The sequence below is a fragment of the Diabrotica virgifera genome, chromosome 10, assembly GCF_917563875.1.
Source record: "Diabrotica virgifera virgifera chromosome 10, PGI_DIABVI_V3a".
Taxonomy (NCBI): domain Eukaryota; kingdom Metazoa; phylum Arthropoda; class Insecta; order Coleoptera; family Chrysomelidae; genus Diabrotica; species Diabrotica virgifera.
This window is the reverse complement of record NC_065452.1, coordinates 1,088,988-1,108,124: the sequence shown is the minus strand read 5'-3', so window position 1 is coordinate 1,108,124 and position 19,137 is coordinate 1,088,988. Positions and strand designations below refer to the sequence as shown.

General features: G+C 31.6%; 1 protein-coding gene and 1 long non-coding RNA gene across 2 annotated transcripts in view; both read right to left on the bottom strand.

The window, feature by feature from the left end:
• Nucleotides 1-19,137, bottom strand: part of LOC114343276 (sphingomyelin phosphodiesterase-like) — a 239,938-nt gene that overhangs the window by 202,908 nt on the left and 17,893 nt on the right. The gene's annotated exons all lie outside the window — the stretch shown is intronic.
• LOC126878621 (uncharacterized) lies at nucleotides 3,588-5,352 on the bottom strand. The gene is made up of 3 exons (XR_007695712.1): nucleotides 5,084-5,352; nucleotides 3,792-4,924; nucleotides 3,588-3,729 (listed from the first exon to the last, which is right to left on the bottom strand). It is a non-coding gene; the product is annotated as an uncharacterized LOC126878621 (long non-coding RNA).

Here is a 19,137-nt window from a genome sequence, read left to right as displayed (position 1 = left end):
TCCGTTGACAATGAAAATCTAGAGTTACAGAATTAGTGATTTAGTACCCTTTCAGACTAGGACACTGGTGTCTGACACCGGTATCCGCTACTGGTGTTCAATTGCAGCAAAGTATTGTTGAGCCACCAGAATCAGCCAGACACTCAAAGTGGTTCGTCTGTTGTCTTTCATTTAAAACAATGCTTTGCTGCCGTTGGCGGACACCGGTGTCAGACACCAGTGTCTTAGTCTGAAAGGGTACTTATTGTTAACACTTATATTTAAATAAAAACACTTAGTTTATATTCTTTTAATTGCACACACTTATCATTTAATATTTACAATAATATTTTATTTTACACTAACAACATATTTAAAAACTAACACATACCTAATAATTACAATTAATTTTACATTTCAAATACTGCGGCCCGTATATTCAAAACCAAACTCACGACAGTAACGATTGAAATCCGTTTCATTCGAATCCTCTTTATGTCAGTACGGCTCTGATCTGGAGTCTTCGATTTGATAGCACCATCCTGTCTGTAGAATAAATCGAACATTTCGATTTATCGAGATGCAGGTTTTTACCTGCTACGGGTCCCTTTCACCATAGGCGTAACCAGGTTTTGGGGGTTATAACTGCCCACCCCCATTTGGATGTACTTTCAGCTCTCTATACGCTTAACACCGTTACTATTCCATACCACCAGAGACTATGAAGTAGTTGAAACCCCCCCCCCCCCCCCGCCCCCCGGTTAGGATCATCCTGGTTACAACCTCTGCCTTTCACGGCTGTAAATTTACTTCTACAGCGTATTTCAAACATGCGATGCAGTGTAAAAGGATAGCCCCATATCTACTAAATGGGAATCAGCTTGACAACGTTGTCACTCTTCACAGCAGCGGCCGTGAAAGGTAGTATTAGGCAGATACTTGTAGAGGATTATCGCTGTTAACTGCTGTGGAATACTAAATGAGGACTTATTTATGATAATTCACTGAATGGCAAACCCGCTTGCACTATACAACCATACTGATTCTAACGTTTGAAACAGAGTGTAGATTGATGTGACGCCCAGTGGACACGTTTAGTCGTAAACATGTCTCGAGGCCGGATCATTACAGGTGGTTTTGTAACACTAGTATTTTTGTTAGAATTTTTTAAATAACAGGGGTGGGGGGCGATACCCGGATCACAATAAAACTCTGATGTTTTTAGGTTGTAGGTACTGTATCCTAATTTTGTTTAGTGGGGGAGGGGGGGCTATTTAACTTAAATATAAGGATTTTGAATCGATATTTGCGGCAGAATTACGAGCTATTTATGAGCTTTCGAAGTGATATAGTTTCGATTTTTGAGCTCATCACCTTCACCCCCCAAACAACCCTTTAATTGATTCAACTTAAGGTACAAATGCTGAGAAAAATTAAAATATATCGTATCGTGGATATAATTCATATAGCGTATACACTCTAAGAATAAACTCTTAAATCACGCGCATTTCGATTATTGAGCTACAATCCTTTCGCAAGAAAACCACCCCTTCTTCCCGGCTTAAGAGAGAATCGTACTTAAAATGAATTACGTTAATTATTTGGCGACTAAATATCGTTTAATAATTTATGAGTTCGCAAAATACTAGCATTTAGATCATTGAATTGTAATTTCTTTTATATAGTGCAGTCACTGAAGGTAAAAATCAACTATTACCTTCGATTTCGGTGAACTTCTATCGACTTTCACGGAAATTTGTGAGTGGCTACAGAATTCCTCAAGAAAAAAGGTGACATGGTGCCACCTTGCGCTTTTATCCTGGGGGTGAATACCAGCCCTTCTCGGGGGTGAAAATTATTTTATTTTAAAAAACTCCACAAATCGATAGAGGGACAAATTCTAAGCAAAATTTGTTATATAAAGTAATTAAAATAAGTCAATATTTTTTGAGTTATTCAAGGTCAAAAATTGTAATTTTTCGTGAAACAAATGCAGGTTTTAAAGCGGTTTTTCATAAATAACTCAAAAACTCTTTGCAAAAAAAAGTTTTTTACAAAAAAGTAATCATTACCAAAATTTAAGGTTTGAAAAACCTTTTAATATTATCCACAAGGAAAAGAAAAAAAAAATCCTGTAGTTGGCTCTATACCATCAATCACAAAAATTGGAAAAAAATAATTTGTAAAAGGTATAAAATCATTGAGTTATTATAAATTGAGTTAATTATATTTTATACCTTTTACAAAGGATTTTTTTTCAATTTTTTTAATATTAATTCAGAGTGAGTTATAGATACATAATTGAATAGATACCTACATATTCTTTTTTTTTTCGGCGAGTACTGAAATTTAAGTATTTAAGCTTAAATAACGGGAAACGATGCTTTTTATAAAATATATTTAATATGTATACGCTTGTCGAAGTACACAGGAATAGGTACTAATAAGTGAGCTACGGACGAAGTTGATTGACGAAGTTGAGCATCAAAATTAAGCAAGTTTCAATGAAAATAAGCCGATCTCTTCGATTTTTTAAGGAAATAGAGAAAATAAAACATAAGTTATTTCCACAAAAATCAAAAATTTTTAGTAATCGCTATGAGATGCCAGTGAGATACGAATAGCTGTGATGATAGCCAACCTCCGATAGGAGAAGGAACTACAAGAAGAAGATGAGACATTCTTTACTTTGGCATAAGTATCTAATGATCTCAAATATTTTGATCGTTTTAGAATGAATATTTTTGAAAAAATATTTATAATATGATTTAAAAAAGTCAGAATTTTTCAAATTTTTGTAAATTACATTATCTTTTGATAATATGTAACTGTAAAAATACTCGATATACGTAAAAAATGGTAGACAATGAAATTAGAGCTTTTTTGTTAACAAATAGTTTACTTGTTTTTTTATTTTTGTAGGATACAATATGACTGAGATAGAAACGTTTAAAGCCTAAATTTTACTGCCAGAACCATGTAAAAGAAGACCTTGAACCTTTTATCTTAAAAAATAAGTGATTTAGAAGATTAAATTTAATACAATTTTAGAGCTCTGGAAATTACCTTTTAATGATTTTTGGATGAACCTGATATCATAAAAATTAACGGGGTTATTATTAAAAACAACAATAACATTTTCTTCAAAAATTTTTGAGGCATTTTTGATGTTATCAACGTCTTTTTGAACTCATTTGATAGGTATTTCTAACTACTTTGACAAGTATTTAGTAGTATAGTAGTGTCAAGTACGTATAGTCCAGGGCGCATCTGTTTTGAGATGGACGTTGAGAGGTGACTAAAATTTTTTTGCAGAAATTGCTTGAAAATAAATCAAATAATAATATTTGAGTTATCCTCCCTCTCAAAAAGGTCCGGAACATTGTTTAAATAATCAAAATGTCAAAAATTGAAGGAAATATTCGATTTTTCTCTTGGTTTTTTTATTATAACTGTTACGCTTGAAATGCTACAATTGCTATTGTTGTATTGTTAATTATTGAAAATTCATGTAAATACAATATTCACTCACAGAATAGTAATTGCTCAAATATATTATGTAGTAGTATATAATTGATTTTGTTTTCCAATAGTAAATAATAGAAATATAAAGTTAAAAATGATTTTATTTGCTTATATATTAACAGCTTAATAATGTTATATTTTATAGATCTTGATAAAGTTTTTCAGGTGAGGATGTAGTTTATCTGGTTGCCAGTATGTAGAAAGCGATTACTTTGGTAGTAAAAGCTGAAATAAATAAAATATCATACCTTAGAGTGTTCCTTTAAGATTTGAATAGAACTACTGACCTTTCTGTTGGTTCGGTTAGATCTGTTCTGGTTATTATAGCCTTTGGAGGTAGGAAGCCTCTTTGGTTTAAAGAATCTAAAAAAAATAATTGTAGTAAATAAATGTATACAGACAATGTTTACATGATTGGTAAACATAGGTTAAGGTCACATCCTTGTCTTGTCAAGTCATTGTGTCAAAGGTTACAGTAGTACCAGAAGTAAATTAGTACACAAAGTACCCTAAAATTTAGTAAACAATTAGGTGAACCTAGCTTTAATGCAGATTTCAAAACATGAGTTGGTAATTATATTTTTCCTAGTGTCAGATTTGACTGACATTGGCACATTTCCTTCCTTCAGATGGAATTTGACTGGTGATATGATAGGAGGTCCTACTTCTCTTAGTTAGAGGATTTACACCCCAAATTTTATCGGAAGTAATTTTAGGAAGTATGAACTTATTTTTCAAATCGGTTTGAAAATAAGGAACCAGGAAGACCGGGATTTATAGCTTCCTAGATATTTTACAGAGTTTCGAAGTGAAACCTACAATTTTGGCCACATTCCATCACAAGGTGAGGAGGAATATATTATCAATTCATATTAAAGTGGTAGAATTATTTTAGTGAATTAAGCTAGCTTAGTAGAACACATTTTACATTCATTTTTAGCAGAATTCACTAATTTATTCGCTAGAAGTAAAAATAATACTTAACTTTAACACTGTAACCATTGTCATAATGCTTGGTTTGTTTTAGGCCTTGTTAGCTTGTTAGCTTTGTTAGCTTGTTTGGTTAATTTTCCGCTTGGTTGGTTTTCGCTGTGTCCGATTTCAAGTTTTGGCATTAGTCTCCAATTTGTACTGGACTGGAATGGGTTTTGACATATAGTAGCAGCTTATCGTTGGTTCCGAACACATGAAAACCTGAATCTGTGGTCTTGGTTGGTACATTTGCACTCAGTAGAAGCCCCAGATACCACCAATAGAGTACCGCACTTCAAATCAATTAAACTTGGTGGCTACGGACTACGAGCTTAGTGGTAGTACTAATTCTACACAGTAATCCACTAATCAAGGTAGGCTCTATCCTTATAATTTGATTGTATGAACATGGCCTAGTCAGCTTAAGGCCCTTCCAGTGTCACATTTCCTAAAAAGAGACATTCCGTCAGAATATGAACTTAATGTACAGAGTTGTGAAGGTTGATTAAATAAATGCACAATTAAGTGTATAATAATTAGAGATAACTTATAGTAGAGTTTTGTCTAAAGAACTAGGTTAACAGGTAGTAAAATAAATGTAACATACCTAAATAGAAATTGCAGCAGTCTTGATATCAACATAATATAACAACCATTTTCACTTGTAATCTTGCAGAACGTTCTAAAAGTACTAAATTTGGTTGATTCTATACGTAGTTATATAAAGTAAATTCGGATAAACTTTATTTCCACATTCTGTAGATAAATATACTTGCAAATTGCAATTGTTTGTTGCATCATTTCATTTTTCATTATTTTTATTTTACAAAACTTTAAACTAACCAAACTTTTCATGTTAGTGTTTTATGTAGAATGTCAGTGTTCAGGGTAAGTTAGGCAATTTCATTACTTATGCAAGGCGTTCCGTTGCAATTCCAGTGGCGTAACTAGAGGCTCTGGGTTTCATAGTAAATATAACGAAATAAAGGAAATTATCAAATCACAAAATCTTTTATTTTTATTTTTAATTTACTTTATGAATTTTTACATATAAAAATTTTCCCGAAAATTATTTAAAAAGGTAGTAATAATTATTCAACAAAAATTGTGAAATAATTAAGCAACATAACTTTAAAAGTATTCATTTCCGACAAAAGTTGTACTGACATAAAAGTTGCGTAATTAAATTTCCTACAATATAGAATTGGTTAAAAATTTAAAAAATAGTCACCCTAGTTGCAAAATAGCAATAATTGTGAAAAAACCATACAAAAACAAGTATTTGCATTTTACGTTTTTCAACCATTTACGCTACACTTAGGACCTTCATATTTCACCCAGAAAAACTTTATGATACAGTAAAACAATACTGTAAATTTCATTAAGGTCGGTTCAATAGATTTTGCAAAATAAATTTTGCAATCCAGCTTTCGCAAAAAAAATTCATTTTTTCAAAATGTTACAGGACTGAAAATAAAGCAGATAGCAAGTTGAATTTTTTTTTGCTTATAGAAGTGTACTCTACCTTTCATTTGCAATTTCCAAAATTAAAATCGATTAATTACCACGACGTCAGAAAATTTTTGAAATAAACAATAATTTTTGGTGCTACGCGCAGGACAGCGGTGTTCGATTCACACAAGTTGATTTTCACCAAAATTTCTTCCAATCTTTATCTAATACAGGGGTGGCCAAGCTCCTTAATAGTCCGAGCCACTTTTCACAAGTTAAAGTTTTTCGCGAGCCGCAATCAAATAAGTTTTCAAAAAGTATGTAAAGAAGGTATTTACAATTTTTTTAACAGAACTTTTACTTACTGAAAACCGAAATAAAGTTACGAAATATTAAAACTTATTTACATTTTTGATTTCCTTCTTTTGATAATTCTTTACAATTTGCTGATTAATATGTGGCAGTACTTCTCAGTAATTCCTTGAGATGCTGGTTAGTTAATGTTAATACTGATAGTTGTTAGGATTTCACGAATTATAAAATGGAATAAAATGGTCCACACAAGTACGTTGTTCCTAATATGGAAATAATTCGACAAGCATCCTTTTTTAGGGTACCTACTTGGATTCTGGTACAAATTTCCAAAATTTGGTATTCGGTGTCGACTTATAGTTTTATTTACGAGCTTGGTCTTCTTGCGTCTCTATTAATTTTAAATCTCCAGATGTTGTTTGGGTCATATATTGGTAATAATAAAAAATTCACCTTATGGACTATGTTCATTTCAAATGAATTCAGAAAAAAATGAAGAGACGATTTAACATATTTTAAGTCTTCAAATCTATTTTGGGGTCCGGTCAATATTCATTCCGGCCTTTTTATATACCTACTCTTTAAGTTTTTCTAGTTTAATATTGTAAAAAAAAATTTTTAAGTCGAATAAAAAAACTAAAATGTAAAATGTGTACCTAATCCAAATTACAAATTATATCCGTAGCAAGAGTTATACAAAAATCGGTCTGGATTCGGTTGATTACTGACTTTTGCATTGCGCTACGCTTGTGTAATGTTCGTTAGTGCAGTTTTCGATGTGTCATAAATCATTCTTAACTTGTATGGAAATGGAATTTGTCACAAAGTCTTTCATGTTTGTTGTCAGTAATTTAAAAGACATTTTGAAACACAGATAGAACGATAATAATTTTTTTTAGATCATGTCTAATAAAAAATTGAAAAAACAACTCGGGTACAATCGAGAGCCATAAGTAATCCTTCAAAGAACCGCATGTGGCTCGCGAGCCGCAGTTTGGCCACCCCTGATCTAATATATTATTTTCTTACACTATATTTTGTTGGATTTTAATATTTTAATTCCACAAAAATCAAACTAATTTTATTATTGTTTGTGAAATATTGTTTAAACAATTGCATATGTTTAAAAATAATAAACTTTTATTATTTAAGTTAAAATATATTAACAAAGAAAGTTTTTGCTAATAAAAGTGTTATTTCAAAGGATAGAGTATGTGTTTTTATTTTGCAATAAACAATTTATTTATTTATATCGAAATGTAATAAAAATTAAAATGTATCAATCATTATCAAAGGTCATTGGAATGCCCAATCAAAACTAACTCTCCACTGTCCTGCGCGTAGCACCAATAATTAATGTTTATTTAAAAAAATTCCTGACGCCGTGGTGTTAATCGATTTTAATTTTGCAAAATTGCAAATGAAAGGTACAGTACACTTCTATATGCAAAAAAATTTTCAACTTGCTATCTGCTTTATTTTCAGTCCTGTAACATTTTGAAAAAATGATTTTTTTTTACGAAAGCTGTATTGCAAAATTTATTTTGCAAAATCTATTGAACCGATCTTAATGAAATATATAGTATTATTGTACTGTATCCTATAGTTTTTCAGGGTGCAATATGAAGGTCCTAAGTGTAGCATAAATGGTTGAAAAACGTATAATGCGAATACTTATTTTTGTATGTTTTTTTCACAATTATTGCTATTTTGCAACAAGGGTGACTATTTTTTAAATATTTTTCCAATTCTATATTGTAGGAAATTTAATTACGCAACTTTTATGTTAGTACAACTTTTCTCGAAAATGAATACTTTTAAAGTTATAATCAAAAAACCAAGAAAAAAATCGAATTTTTCCTTAATTTTTTGACATTTTGATTATTTAAACAATGTTCCGGACCTTTTTGAGAGGGAGGATAACTCAAACATTATTATTATATTTATTTTCAAGCAATTTCTGCTAAAAAAATTTGAGTCACCTCTCAACGTCCAAATGTACTAATATTTTTACAGATGCGCCCTGGTCTAGTATTCGTTATATAATGCATCGTTTTCCCATTATTTAAACTTGAATACATAGATGTGAGTACTAGCCGATAAATATTAAAAGGTTTTTCATGTACGGAGTTTATTCTATTTTTATTAGCTTCAATTTTGATAATGAAAACTTTTTTGTAAAGAAGTGAAATTTAATAAAAAATTTTCTTCTTGGTAAATGGTATATTAGTTTAAAAAGCCCTAAAGGGCTACAAACATATGAACAAAACGTTTTCGCTCTGTAACAAGAGCATCATCAGTGTTACAAGAACATGGTGAGCCAACCAAAAAAATACAAAGGTCAAAGCCTTTCAAAAAACAGACAAAAGTCTTATATAAATGAAAACATCGAAAAATCCAAAGGATGGATAAAATTCCTAAGGATACGGCCCTAGGGCAACATATGACTCCCACACGCCGTATCCTTAGGAATATTATCCATCCTTTGGATTTTTTGATGTTTTCATTTATATAAGACTTTTGTCAGTTTTTTGAAAGGCTTTGACCTTTGTATTTTTTTGGTTGGCTCACCATGTTCTTGTAACACTGATCATGCTCTTGTTACAGAGCGAAAACGTTTTGTTCATATGTTTGTAGCCCTTTAGGGCTTTTTAAACTAATATACCTTTTATCAAGAAGAAATTTTTTTATTAAATTTCACTTGTAATTGATGGTATAATACAGCCAACTACAGGAAGTTCTTCCTTGTGGATTTTTTGTAAAGACTTATAGTTGAGTTATTTATGAGAAACACCTTTAACATGCACTTTTTTCACGAAAATTACAATTTTTTATCTTGAATAACTCAAAAAGTATTGATTTATTTTAATAACTTAAATTTTGCTCAGAATTTGTTCCTCAATCGATTTGTGGAGTTACTTTTTATAAAATGATTTCACCCCCGAGCAGGAGTGGTATCTACCCACAAGGTAAAAGCGCAAGGTGACATCATGTCACTTTTGTTTCTTGAGGTATCCTCTGACCACTCACCAATTTTCGTGAAAATCGATGGAGGTTCACCAAAACCGAAGGTAATAGTTGATTTTTACCTTCAGTGACTGCACTATACAAAATAAACAAAATAAATAATTATTAAACGATATGTAGTAGCCAAATAATTAGTTTAATTCATTTTAAGTAGAATTCTCTCTTAAGCCGGGAAGATGGGGTGGTTTTTTTGCGAAGAGGTTGTAGCTCAATAATCGAAATTGCGTGATTTAAGAGTTTATTCTTGGATTGTATACGCTACATGAATTACAGTGTGGATATTAAGTCTTACCCCCCCCTAGTAAACTCCGTTATTTAAGACAAATATGAAAAATGCTCGGACCCGTCAATTTTTATTTTAATAGAGGTATTTTATAACGTAAAAAAATTGTCACCCCTTTCATCCCTTCACTTGACAGCTACCCCCTCAGATTTTTTAAATAGCAATGGGGGTCGTGCGATAGTTCGTTGGAAAGGGTTTAAAAAGAAGAATTCAAAAATGTATCACACTTTACTTTAACCTCAAGAATCTGTTTGTTAATAACGATTTATTGTTTGGAGATACACTTTGCGATACAACAATACAAAAGCAGGTACACTGGTTTTGCTTTAATATGGGACATTCGGTATAACAAAATTTATTTAATTTTTATTCTAGAACGTTTATACCGAATTATTTTTTTGCAGAATAAATACTTTTGTGTCGTTTAAAGATATCGTGGTTAGAACAATTTTTTAAATAATCTAGTTGGCGTGTCTAGTTTTTGACAACTGTCATAAAAACCAAGCAATTAGCACTGTTAATTGTAAAGAATATTGACAAGAACTTGAGATTTGGTGAGCTTTAGTGATAACCTGTAAATTTTTAGTATTCAAAAGTCAAAACAATGAAAATGGCACCACCTCGTATATTAGTAGACAAATGTGAAGCAATTTTAATATTTAGTGAGCCGTAACTACCATGAAGCTGTGAGAATATTTAATGAACGTTTTCCGGATCGTCCAAATCGACATTACTATAGACTGCTTGCCACCAAATTTTTTGAAACTTGTTCTGTCGAAAACAAGGATCGGGATGGTAGAAAAAAGATTTCTGAGGAAAAGCAAGTAGATATTTTGTCTCAATTTGTAGTAAATCCATCCAGTGCAACTAGAAATGTTGCTCGCGAATGGGAAGTAAGTCACAAGACCGTTTTAAACATTTTAAAAAAGCAAAAATTTCGTCCCTATAAGATGAAAATGGTGCACGAATTGACAGAGGATGATCCAGATCGACGACTGCAATAATGTAAAACTATGGATAATAATATTTCACAAGATCCAAATCATTTAAGACATATTTGTTTTTCCGATGAAGCTACATTCTATTTAAATGGTCATGTATATCGATAAAAAGTAAGATATTGGTCTGACGAAAACCCTCTATTGTTTCGAGAGTGTCATACTCAATTTCCAACTAAATTAAATGTTTGGGCAGGTATAGGTACTAGGGGATCACATTATAGGCCCTTTTTTTTTATCGAAGGCAATTTAACGGGGGAAAGCTATCTTAATCTGTTGGAGACACAAATAATTCCTGCAATTAATGATATGCTTGGAAACAATCCAGGCGAATTCACCCAAGATATTGTTTTCCAGCAAGATGGAGTTCCGCCTCATTACGCTACTCGCGTTCGAAATTTTTTAGATAATTATTTGTATCCGAGAAGATGGATTGGACGTTGTGGATTCATTGAATGGCCACCAAGATCACCAGATCTTACTCCTCTAGATTTTTACCTATGGGGTTACCTTAAATCCAAACTGTATGGGAGCCAGTTGACGACACTTGATGAACTCCGTCAAAGAATAATCGAAGAATGTAATAGGATTGATATGCAGACCCAACAAAGGGTTAGGGAGGCAACGGAACCAAGAATCTACTTCTGCCAGGAAGCAAATGGAGAACGTTTTGAGCATCTCCTATAGTAATTTAAATTTTCTTTAGGATAATTTGGCAGTTCCTTTAATTTTAAAGATGTAATTTAATACAGTATTTTTTGTAACAATTTTAAATAAAACCATACAAAATTTCAAACTTATACATTTTTGAATTCTTCTTTTCAAATCCTTTCCAACGAACTATCGCACGACCCCCATTGCTATTTAAAAAATCTGATGGGGTAGCTGTCAAGTGAAGGGGATGAAAGGGGTGACAATTTTTTTATGTTATAAAATACCTCTATTAAAATAAAAATTGACAGGTCCGAGCATTTTTCATATTTGTCTTAAATAACGGAGTTTATTAGGGGGGGGGGGGGTAAGACTTAATATCCACACTGTATACTCGCGATACGATATATTTTAATTTTTCTTAGCATTTTTCTCTTAAGTTAAATCAATTAAAGGGTGGTTTGGGGGTGAAGGGGATGAGCTCAAAAATAGAAATTATGTCACTTCGGAAGCTCATAAATAGTTTGTGATTCTGCCCCAAAGATCAATTCAATATCCTTATTTTTAAGTAGTGAGGGGGGGCTGACTCAACCCCTCCACTAAAATATTAAATTCCTGCCTAGTGTAACAAGCTCAAAATTTTTAATTTGCGGAATATGAAAGCTCATAAATCAGTGCTATTTGTTTTTTTAGTTTTTGCAAGTGGGGGGCAGCTCAACACGGGTTTGTTTTTCAATACTTTACACGTGTAAAAAAATAGTAGTAACAATAGTTTATTTAAAAAATTTAAAAACATTTATGAACAAAAATATGTAAATAAAACCGAAAATTTCATAAAGTTTCATACATAGGTACATACATAGGTACTCGATTGCCTCTTATACCCAGAGGTGTCGAGGTTAAATTTCGTTTCAACTAATCGAAAAGTTATATATTAGGACGCATTAAGATAAATATCCAAAATTTCCAAAACCACAATTATAATGAGAATTACATTTTACATTTATTTTGACGTTTACATTTACAATCTAGAAATCGTTTTCAAAAAAATTTATAAATTAATTGGTAAAATTAACTAAAACCAAAAGAAAAATTATAAAACCTGACAAAAAGTATGTCTCTAATTCTGTGGAGGACTGTATGTAAATTATTTGTAATTTCTACTTAACCAATTTTTAATTTTGATATCATGAATCATTGTTGTAGTTGTAGGTTTGTTTTCAATAACAGGTATTTAACAGGAGCTCGTTTTATGTAAACAAGTATATGTTACAAGTACAACGTGTAATTTATTTACAAGGTATGTAGTAGAATTATGTAGACTCATCTTTTAGTTCAAGAATATACTAATAATGCAATACTGTATGCAGTGACTTTACGAGTACATAATCATTTGAACAAATCTGATGTAAATGTGATATTTTTTATACATTATAATATTGTGTGGCACAAATAGATCTTTTAAATAGAGTCATTTTTTAAAATAACTCACAGCTATAATTACAAAAAGTAACGTAACAAAGGAATGCAAATCAATTTTGTTTATTTATTTATAAAAAAACAATACAATACGTTAGTATTAAAGAACGCAAATAAAAATACACTACAGTTCGAGTAATAGACCAGGGCATTTAGCACAAAATAAATCGATTTTAAATACAGCACATAGAGACTTGCAACTTTTTGCATTATATTCAGGATGATGTCAAGAAAAAAGTCTACTATAGAAAAATGGGTGGAAATACATAGTTACCTTTTTAAGTGCATAAACATGTCAAAAGAGTTGTATTAAGGGCCAGATTTTGTTACTTGTAGGTTTTTGGGGTCGGTGAAGATGAATACGCCATCAAAACCGACCATCTGAGCACCTGGTGCCCAGGTTCACTGCTAAAGCGCGTCTTCTAGAGTTTCGATGGTTTTAGCTAGGTACTAAATTGATGCAAACAGATCACTAGAGGGATTTTTGGGGTTGCTGAACAAGAATACGCCATCAGAACCGACCCCCCGGTGCACCTGGTGCCAAAAAACCCTCTAAATACCAGAAGATAGTAGTGACCTTGGGTACCAGGTTGTCGGTGGGTCAGTTCTGATGGCGTATTTGTATTCAGCGACCCCAGAAACCTCCTAGTAATCTATTGGCATGCATTCAGTGCCAAAAACCGTCTAAACTCCAGAAGATGACGTCCTTAGCAGTGATTGTGGGCACCAGGCGATTCGGGAGTCGGTTCGGATGGTGTATTCGTGTTAAGCAACCTCAAGAACCTCCCTAATAAGATGTTTTCCTCAGTTTAGTGCCGAAATCACTCGAAATTTAAGATGACGTAACCCTAGATACCAGATGCTCCGGGAGTTGTTATGATGTCATATTCGTTTTCAGCAAACTCCAAAAATCCCCGATAAATCTGTTTGCAACAATTTAATGCCGAAAATCCTCGAAACTCCAGAAGTTCACGTGCCTTAGTAGTGACACTGGATAACGCTGTTTCTATACCTAACCTCGACTCTCCACGTGTCTTGATATCTTAATTTTGAATATTTTATTTTATCTATCATTATGCATTTAGTAATCAAATGATTTAACTAGTCCCCGTCAGTATTTATTTTATTCCTTTGCCAATTGCCACTTTTTACGATTATGTGGCAAAGGCTCGTTTCGGTTTTTACTTCTTGATGTTTGATATATGTTATCTTCTAGTTTTTTGATAAAATCTACCTTTCTTCTTTCGGGAGCATAAAGCCCCATCGCAGGCGATGCACTACAAGGCTGATAGTCCAGGGCGCATCTGTTTTGAGATGGACGTTGAGAGGTGACTCAAATTTTTTTGCAGAAATTGCTTGAAAATAGATCAAATAATAATATTTGAGTTATCCTCCCTCTCAAAAAGGTCCGAAACATTGTTTAAATAATCAAAATGTCAAAAAGTGAAGGAAAAATTCAATTTTTTTCTTCGTTTTTTGATTATAACTTTAAAACTATTCATTTCAGAGAAAAGTTGTACTAACATAAAAGTTGCATAATTAAATTTCCTACAACGTAATATTGGTTAAAATTTTTTAAAAATAGTCACCCTAGTTGAAAAATAGCAATAATTGAGAAAAAACCATACAAAAACAAGTATTTGCATTTTACGTTTTTCAACCATTTATGCTACACTTAGACCTTCATATTTTACCCAGAAAAACTTTATGATACAGTAAAACAATACTGTAAATTTCATTAAGATCGGTGTAATAGATTATGCAAAATAAATTTTGCAATCCAGCTTTCGCAAAAAAAATTCATTTTTTTTAAATGTTACAGGACTGAAAATAAAGTAGGTAGCAGGTTGAATTTTTTTTGCTTATAGAAGAGTACTGTACCTTTCATTTGCAATTTAAAAAATTAACATCGATTAATTACCACGGCGTCAGGAAATTATTTAAATATACATTAATTTTTGGTGCTACGCGCAGGACAGCGGTGTTCGATTCACACAAGTTGATTTTCACCAAAATTTCTTCCAATCTTTATCTAATATATTATTTTCTTACTCTATATTTTGTTTTATTTTAATATCTTAATTCCACAAAAATCAAACTAATTTTATTATTCTTTTTGAAATATTGTTTAAACAATTGCTTATGTTTAAAAATAATAAACTTTTATTCTCTAAGTTAAAATATATGAACAAAGAAAGTTTTTGCTAATAAAAGTGTTATTTCAAAGGATAGAGTATGTGTTTTTATTTTGCAATAAACAAATTTACTTATTTATATCGAAATGTAATAAAAATTAAAATGTATCAATCATTATCAAAGGTCATTGGAATGCCCAATCAGAGCAAACATTCCGCAGTCCTGCGCCTAGCACCAATAATTAATGTTTATTTAAAAAAATTTCTGACGCCGTGGTGTTAATCGATATTAATTTTGAAAAATTGCAAATGAAAGGTACATTACACTTCTATACGCAAAAAACATGTCAACTTGCTATCTGCTTTATTTTCAGTCCTGTAACATCTTGAAAAAATGATTTTTTTTTGCGAAAGCTAGATTGCAAAATTTATTTTGCAAAATCTATTGAACCGATCTTAATGAAATTATTAGTGTTGTTTTAGTGTATCATAAAGTTTTTCTGGGTGAAATATGAAGGTCTTAAGTGTAGTATAAATGGTTGAAAATGCAAATACTTGTTTTTGTATGATTTTTTCGCAATTATTGCTATTTTGCAACAAGGGTGACTATTTTTTTAAATTTTTAACTAATTCTATATTATAGGAAATTTAATTACGCAACTTTTATGTTAGTACAACTTTTCTCGGAAATAAATACTTTAAGGGCCGGTTGTTCGAATGCTAATCAACATTGATCACTATCAAATATTTAATTACTGTCACAACTGTCAATGTCAACTTTGGTTGGGTTGCTGAAAACATAGTTAATTATAATTATGAGATTAGTTAGTCAATTAACATAACAATTATTAACATAACTGATTAACTTATTTCATAATTGTCATCAATAAAATAGTCACCCTAGTTGAAAAATAGCAATAATTGAGAAAAAACCATACAAAAACAAGTATTTGCATTTTACGTTTTTCAACCATTTATGCTACACTTAGACCTTCATATTTTACCCAGAAAAACTTTATGATACAGTAAAACAATACTGTAAATTTCATTAAGATCGGTGTAATAGATTATGCAAAATAAATTTTGCAATCCAGCTTTCGCAAAAAAAATTCATTTTTTTTAAATGTTACAGGACTGAAAATAAAGTAGGTAGCAGGTTGAATTTTTTTTGCTTATAGAAGAGTACTGTACCTTTCATTTGCAATTTAAAAAATTAACATCGATTAATTACCACGGCGTCAGGAAATTTTTTAAATATACATTAATTTTTGGTGCTACGCGCAGGACAGCGGTGTTCGATTCACACAAGTTGATTTTCACCAAAATTTCTTCCAATCTTTATCTAATATATTATTTTCTTACTCTATATTTTGTTTTATTTTAATATCTTAATTCCACAAAAATCAAACTAATTTTATTATTCTTTTTGAAATATTGTTTAAACAATTGCTTATGTTTAAAAATAATAAACTTTTATTCTCTAAGTTAAAATATATGAACAAAGAAAGTTTTTGCTAATAAAAGTGTTATTTCAAAGGATAGAGTATGTGTTTTTATTTTGCAATAAACAAATTTACTTATTTATATCGAAATGTAATAAAAATTAAAATGTATCAATCATTATCAAAGGTCATTGGAATGCCCAATCAGAGCAAACATTCCGCAGTCCTGCGCCTAGCACCAATAATTAATGTTTATTTAAAAAAATTTCTGACGCCGTGGTGTTAATCGATATTAATTTTGAAAAATTGCAAATGAAAGGTACATTACACTTCTATACGCAAAAAACATGTCAACTTGCTATCTGCTTTATTTTCAGTCCTGTAACATCTTGAAAAAATGATTTTTTTTTGCGAAAGCTAGATTGCAAAATTTATTTTGCAAAATCTATTGAACCGATCTTAATGAAATTATTAGTGTTGTTTTAGTGTATCATAAAGTTTTTCTGGGTGAAATATGAAGGTCTTAAGTGTAGTATAAATGGTTGAAAATGCGAATACTTGTTTTTGTATGATTTTTTCGCAATTATTGCTATTTTGCAACAAGGGTGACTATTTTTTTAAATTTTTAACTAATTCTATATTATAGGAAATTTAATTACGCAACTTTTATGTTAGTACAACTTTTCTCGGAAATAAATACTTTAAGGGCCGGTTGTTCGAATGCTAATCAACATTGATCACTATCAAATATTTAATTACTGTCACAACTGTCAATGTCAACTTTGGTTGGGTTGCTGAAAACATAGTTAATTATAATTATGAGATTAGTTAGTCAATTAACATAACAATTATTAACATAACTGATTAACTTATTTCATAATTGTCATCAATAATTATGTTTTCGACAACCCAACCAAAGTTGACATTGACAGTTGTGACAGTAATTAAGTATTTGATAGTGATCAATGTTGATTAGCGTTCGAACAACCGGCCCTTAAAGTTATAATCAAAAAACGAAGAAAAAATCTAATTTTTCCTTAATTTTTTAACATATTGATTTTTTAAACAATGTTCCGGACCTTTTTGAGAGGGAGGATAACTCAAATATTATTATTTGATTTATTTTCAAGAAATTTCTGCAAAAAAATTTGAGTCACCTCTCAACGTCCAAATATACTAATATTTTTACAGATGGGCCCTGGTCTATGACAACTACAACCAAGATGCATATCTAATAGACAGCAGCACCCAACATCTACAACACCACCAAGACCGTAGCTGCAGGGACCTAGGGCCACAACATCTGCCCAGGTCTACAACAAGTCGAGAGCTGTACCATTCAACACCAAGAAGTTACCATCGAACCAGTACCAAAAGCCATAAGTATAATCCAGAAATTGTTAGTTTTTGGCAAAAAGTTGAATATATTTGTTAATGCATTTAACAAGTCATATTTTTATTATATCTTTATTGAACAATAAACATGATTAGTTAGAATATTGTTTTGTTTGCTTCCATTCTGAATTTTCATAGTTCATATTTAAGCTTAGGACAAGACGAACACACACCTTGGGAGACTGAGCTAGGCCAGGGTGAGCGATAGCTATCATGGATGATTGAGGTATTATTATCCAATATTATTTCGATTATCTGGGGTAGTTTATCGTAATCGTTTCACTGGCCATTGTAACAATCTGGCAGACTTCTGTTAAGGTGATGAAAAGAAGAAGAGATAAGTGGAAAATAAACTGCAAAAAGAAGTAGGAAAAGAATCCCTAAAGTTTTTAATGTTTAGCTAAAGTAACAAAAATGAAAACAGCTTCTTAGCTTCTCGTTGGAGCAGCTGATGTAACAAAATACTACTTTTGCAGTAGATAGTATTTGTATAGGAAAATGAATAAATGAAGAGAGTGGGATGAACTGATAACAGAAACAGAAGTAGAGATAGACTGATGAGGAACTGAATGCAGTTCAACTAACAGATATGCCTGAAAATGACCACTTGACACTCAAGGATGGATTCGGCCTTTTTGCACGCCTGTCAAAGACAGCAAATTAAAGAAAATAACGATGATGGCTAGGAAAGGAAATATTAAAATAAGAATAGGTGCTCAGAAAATAGATAAAATAAATATAATATATATTAAAAATATAATGAATATAGTAAATAATAACCTTTACTGGAATCAGACTGCAAACCTCAGAGTTGACGGTGAACTCACCGAATATGTCAAAATCATGCGTGGAGTGAGGCAAGGCTGCATTTTGTCCCCCTAATTTTCAATCTTTACTCTGAAAGAATATTTATCGAAGCTTTGCACGAAACTGAAAAAGGAATTCTGCTAAACGGGTACCGGCTAAATAATATCAGGTATGCAGATGACACCATAGTATTTGCGGACAACCCAGAAGACCTACAAGTCCTCATGGACAAAATCACGTATTACAGTCAGCAATATGGACTCAATATAAACGTAAAGAAAACAAAGCTTATGATCCTCAGCAAGAAAAAGATAACAGAAGGTCAACTCTATATCAACCAAACTCCTGTAGAAAGAGTGAGGCACTACAACTACCTCGGCACCATAATAAATGAAGAGTGGACCAATAACCAAGAAATAAGAGCGCGCATCGGAAAAGCTAGATCAATCTTCAACCGTATGGGGGCATTTTTCAAGAGCAACAACCTTTCTCTTGGTATAAAAGTAAGAATGCTGAGATGTTACGTCTTCTCTGTCCTTTTTTATGGTGTTGAATCATGGACCTTGAACGAGGATATGTGCCGAAAATTGGAAGCATTTGAGATGTGGCTATATCGGAGAATTCTTAAAATCCCATGGACTGATCGGGTCACAAATGAGGAGGTTCTTAGAAGAATGGGG